A 6071-nucleotide genomic window follows, 5' to 3' on the forward strand; every position below is an offset into this window, starting at 1 on the left:
GTGGCAACCGAAGGGCTCGTCACAAGGTTGGCTTTACACGCGCGTCTCGCCCAGACCCTGCCGCTGGCACAGCGCGGCTGCGAGGACGGGGGAGACTTCGCGCGTCCCCCCCGCACAGCGCCGCGGGGCGCGGGGGGCCGGCGGCAGCCGCTTTCCGCCGCTTTGCGCGGGGGCTCCCGCGGCCGCTCGGCGGAGCCTGCCGCGGCGCCGCCGTGCGCCTTCCCCGCGCGCGAGGCGGAGGCAGGAGCGGTGCGGCGTCTCGCGTGCTTCCACCGAAATGTGGCAACCGAAGGGCTCGTCACAAGGTTGGCTTTCCATGATGAGCGGCATGCAAATGTGCAGGCTCTGAGCAGCGATCGGCGCCGGAGGACAGCGGCTCCGAGCAGCAGTTCGGCTCTGCTCTGTTTGGCTTTTTTTTGTTCTTTTTTTTTTTTTTCTTAAATGTGAAATTTAGGAGTTTCAGGCATGAGGAGACATTGTCCCTAGTGAAAGCAGGTCAGTGGGTGTTGTTTGTCGGCTAATGAGGCCATTCTATTTGCATGTTAATGGCAGGTTGACTTACTGCAGCAGGGGGTGAATGTAGTAACATGTATATTCGCTTGTGTATCTGCATGTGTATTGCACTGTGACACTTTCTCTGGAGGTTGTGAAGTGCAAAACAAGGCGTGTTGGTGGACAGTATTCAACAGAGAGATGTTAATGGGCAAGAGTCATGTATAAACTCGAGTTAGAGGCTGATCTGGCTGATTAAAAGGCGGAGAAAACAACACCACGGTACCTGCACTGTCCTTTTAAGAGATGCCCTCAGCGGGGCGGGCTGCCCGTGGATTATAAATCATTCTTTCTCTTATCTTTGTGGAGTTAGACAAATTCCCTTAACTGGTGTGTGATGAACGTATTAGCTCCTTTATCAGTAGTCTCAGAAGATGAGCGCATTTCTTTGAGTCCTTAGGTCTGCTTACCCTTCAACCATCATTACATTTCCCAAAAGTGCTTCCATTCTTGGATTTTTTTTTTCCTCTTTTGCCCATCCAAACAAAGGTAAGACTATGCTCTTTATATATAGTTTGCCATTTGTATATTGCTTTGCTAAAGATCCATGACTAATGATGGCCACCTAACAGTTTTTAGTAGACCGTCATGCATAAACACTGCTTCTTTCAGCTCTTTCTCTCTCAAACACATGGCACTGGTTGCTACTGTCCTTCAAAGCTTCCTTCAACCCCTCAGTTCTCACTTACTAAATATCTGATATTCAAAAGATTCAAGTATAAGGGTGAAACGTTGATGCTGTTTTGCTACATCTGTGTTGAGACAGTTTTGTGTATTTCTTACCCTACTCCCAAATTACATTCTTTCCATTATATTTAAGTCCATTGTGTCCTGAAAATATTGGTAAATCGAGCAAGGCAAAAACTTCTGGTGTTACCAGATCTGCTGTTGTTAACACTTTAAAAGAATGTACACATCTTGGATTTTTTCCTGCAGAAAAACAACCATTTGGAACCAATGTAAATAAATCACTGTTGGGCAATACTTTGTCTCTCTTTCTCAGTGTCACAGAAAGCAAAGTGTGGACCCTGCCAGTGAAGTCATAAAACTTTTAAATCCAGCAGCTAGGGTGTAGGGGAGAGAAGAAAAGGAGGGCAGAGGCTCAAAAATAACAGTGCATGGTGGTTAGGTGGTGGGATTAGACTGTTATTCGCATGCAATGAAGAACACAAAAATTATCTTTCAGTGGAAATGGCTGTTTTGTTTTGGTAAGTGGTGGCATCAAGAAACTTTGTGAATGATTCCAAGGACCTCAGAAACTAGTTCCGTATCGACTGCTTCAGAACTAATTATTAACAAATATTCACAAGAAGGAAAGGTTGAAAAGGAGACACTTAAGCTCACAAATTTGCCAAACTATCACTGTTCATAGTAAGGCTTTTAGCTAGGACTTTGGCATTGTGTTGGCCCCTGGCCCTTAGCCAGGGAAACTGGTATTGTTTTGATATAGTGCGCATGGTCTTAGACTTTAGCATGTCAACATTGTTTAAAGAACAAGAAACGTGTGCCTGCTGAGGAGTTATTATGACGGACAGATTTCCAAGGTCTCTTGCTGGCACCAATGCCACATTGGGTAACAGGAATAGGAGGTTGTAAATGTTTTGGTTTCTGCATGCAGAATCAGGAGACTTGATAATCACTGCTGGAACTGGGATTTCAGCTGCCAGAGGTGGAAGGGACCATCCATCCTCTTTTACTCCAAGCATTTCAGATGCTTCTGGGACTCTGTCTCCCATATAGTTCCTTTAAATAATAGTCAGAGCCAAATGGCCCTAAAAAAGCTATAACCATGTTTTAGAAGAAGTCTACAGCTCAGGTGTGGCAAAACATGAAGTTTGGGTTGAACTGATGTTACCGGCACTGTTGGGGATTACAAGGAATGCTTCACTTTATTTTTTTTATCCGAATTGTTTGCATATAAATGGCAGCACAGTGGCTTTCTCACGGTGTACCTAAGCAGTCACTGTAAATCAGTTGCTCTGTTTTGCCCTGAGTGGTCCTTTTTTTTTTTTTTTTCTACAGGAGCCAAATAAGGTCTTTTTAAATTGCCTGTTTTTCAAGGTGGAACTTCGGATGAGCTGTCAAATTTGGCTTATCACAGTAACCCTTTCACCTCTCTCATTTGACTGCCACACAGTAGTTTGAAGCATGGTAGCAGCATCTGTAAGCCAGCTTCACAACTGGAGCCTGAAAGTGGTAGAACAAAGTTGCCAAGTTTCAAGTAGAGTTGGTGGTTATCTTGGAAACTGTGCTGGAGAACACAACCACAAATGATTTTGCCAAATAATATACAGTATTTATTTAGTCCAGCTCTCTGATTGCTATTAAGGCAGTCAGCCAGCAGCAGTAAGTGTTGTGACATCATTTTGAAAGGCAATGTGCTGGTTCTGAAATGGAGTGGGATGTACTATGATTTAAAAAAAAAAAAAAAAGCTGTACTCTGAACAGAGATAAAGCATATGACTGCATCATGGCTAGAAGCCAAAAAGGGAATTATGTGAATCAATCATACTTCTAGCATTATTCCAATCCCATACTCCATATAGCAGGGAACATCTTCCTACTCATTTAATGATATTCTGCAGGAAAAAAAATATCCTTTTAAACACTGAACAAGTAACTAGTAACAAGTTGACATAGTTTAAACTGCAATGTTTTCAGATCATCACTGGTTGCATGTTCAATTTGCATAGCTTGTCCCAATATCCTAGGTAATAAAATGTTAGAATGGAAAGTACCATGAGTAATCATCTTCTCAGTCACCCATTTAAAAGAAGTCACTTCTGCCTTCCTTTGGGGTAGAAAATGTTTTTGGTTTTTGTTGTTGTTCTAAAAAAAAAAGATTTCCCAAGGAATTACTCAGAGTATAGAGAGAAAGAGAGAGGGAGGGAGGGAGAGTGAGTTAAGGAATAAAATTGTAAACTTCCAACATCAACTGGACTAATCCCAAGGACAGCTGATGACTGAGTGACCCAGAAAGGTTGTTTGGATTAAAATACTGGGAATGTGTCTCGCATTACGTAGGAGGGGGGTAACAGAAGAAAGGTAGAGAAAACTGAGGCTTCAGAGTTAGGAACAACTAAATAATTTCATCCACATATCTTGCACAGTTTTTGAAATGAAGGAAAAAAAAATGCCCTGCCTTATAAGGGGATCATAAAGAGAGCCCTGCTAGTTGTTCATAATACAGGATTTTAAGTCTGGGAACAATTTAAAGCAGCTTGCTATGCTTAAAAAAAAACCACTTTAACAATTAAAAACCTTGAAGATTTGGGTGTTGTTACACTTGCTCTTTACCTTTTCAAAGGAGGTTTGTTTATCTCTGTCAAACACCTTCCAGAAGGCTGAATCATCTTAGCAACCTGAACAAAATTCAGGTTCTCCTTTAAAAATAAAGCTTTCCATGGAGGTGTGGATTGCAAGTTGGAGACTTGTAGCAAAGTATGGAAAGCTACTATTTCAAGGTGCCTACACACAGAGAGAACCCCAGTAGGATTATTCTTACAAATAAAGGTTTGCAGGACTGAGGCTTCAGTTTGACCTAATTCTTAGTGTGTTGTTTTTCTCTTGTAAAAATAAATGCAGCATTTCTATTATGSTGTGCAGAGGAACAGGCTTGTCGTATACTCAAGTTCAGTCAGAAAGGAAAATTCAGCACCTTAATCCTAGCCAAATGCGGCATTTCTTTTAAGACAGTTTCTCAATGTACCTTGTATATAAAAGGTATGTTTCTGCGGAGATATGTCTGAATGGTGAAACAATGAGTAAAACTTCTGCGAGGAGGTGCAAGTTAGTGCTTCCACAGGCTTATACACTACTGTCCTGCTCCCCCATTTACTGGAAAAACTTTCCAAGCTTAACTATTGAGATCATGCTGCAAAAGAGCCTCTCCAGTCTTGGATGAGAGCACCGTTTTTAGTTGTGAGAAGAATGCGTATATGAGAAAAGAGAAACTGATTTTATAAAAAGTGTGTTGCGTTTGGAAAAAGTGTTTGTGCTCCTCTTGCATATGGTAGCAAAGAAATGAGCAGACAAGTGGTTAGATAGCTACAATAACCAATAATAACTAGATAACCAAGAAGTACCCCTTGGAAGTGTTTTCCCCAGGTACAGCTCAGTAGCCTTGGAATTCTCTAATTAATATCACATAACTTAAACAACATGAAATACCTTTACATGTTCAACAGTATTACTGCTAACCTCAAACTTATTCCACGCGGGTTTGCAGAATGTGAATATTGCCTTCAACAGGTGTATGCATGGGTGAGGAGGAATTTGCAGGTTTAAACTGAATTTTTCACAGACATAGAAAGAGGATGATGACTTCTGCATTCTTTACTCCACATGAGCTGCACTACCCTTAAATTTACATTTCAATGACTAAAATTTAAACAACTTTTTTGCTTAATCTTCTTTCTAATAATGCATAAACAGTCTGAGCTTTGTCTTCCAAATGTCCTGGCATGAGCTGCTTTAAGTCAAATCATGTTGGAAAAGGATTTGGCTCCATTGCAATAATACCACAGCTTACCAAGTGGGTAGATGTTTAGGTCTGGACGATGACTCCCCATGCGGTCGCATGCACGTGGCTAAGTGTTTACAAACAATGTCCCAGCATCCTCCGCAGCTGTCCTGACACAGCCCGTGAGGACCGAGTTCTAGGAATGTCCCTGGTCCTCACTGGGGAAAAAGAAATTGAGAATGTCAGAATCAGCAGAGTTTAGAAAAACATATTGTAGTTTGGTTTTTGGCTGCGCTTTCTGCATCTGTATTACATTCTAGATCACTGGTTCCTTTGTCAAATGCTTCTGTTTTTCCCCTGCTCGAACGCAATCTGGATGGTGTCGACACGTTTGCTTGGAATAGGCTGACGCTAAATCTGAGACAGGGTTAAGGGAATTGTTGCAAAGGTTTCAAGTGATTTTTTTTTCCCCACCCCCACCCCACCCCTTTTGAAAATTCATAAGGAATTCAATCCCCAAAAGCTTTCATGACAAAACAGCTCTTTGCAATACAAGAATCCCACCGTAAACTGTTACGTATTTTTTTGCTTAATTGGGAATGACTCACTGCCTGTTTGAATACTAGAACAATTCCCTCTTTAAAGAACAGAGAAGAAATCATGAATCCTGCTAACTTTATAAGTAAAATCAAATAGCTGAAAGTCTTTATTACTTAATGAGACATGTTGACACAGACAGGCATTGCTATTACGAAAGCTAATACCACTGCAAGGCAAGTTTTAGATGATCTCCATTAGCCGTAAGAATCTCTTTGGAGATTTCTGCATGTACTTAACTGAAAAAATAATGCCACAAAATCTGCTTTAAAAAAAAAAAAGTGGTGGTAGTTGTTGGATTGTTTTGCCAAGAGCGTTTCAGGAAGCACAGATGAAAATACATCTATTTGTTGTTCAGAAGCATGCCAACTGACAATGTATGTCATGCTCTCTTCTGTGGGCCCAGCCAAAGCTGCCAAACTGGTTCTGATCTGCAGAGACACTTTAAGCCTACACCATG

The sequence above is a fragment of the Apteryx rowi genome, unplaced genomic scaffold (genome assembly GCF_003343035.1).
Source record: "Apteryx rowi isolate R43461 unplaced genomic scaffold, aptRow1 scaffold_48, whole genome shotgun sequence".
In the NCBI taxonomy this organism is placed as follows: Eukaryota; Metazoa; Chordata; class Aves; order Apterygiformes; family Apterygidae; genus Apteryx; species Apteryx rowi.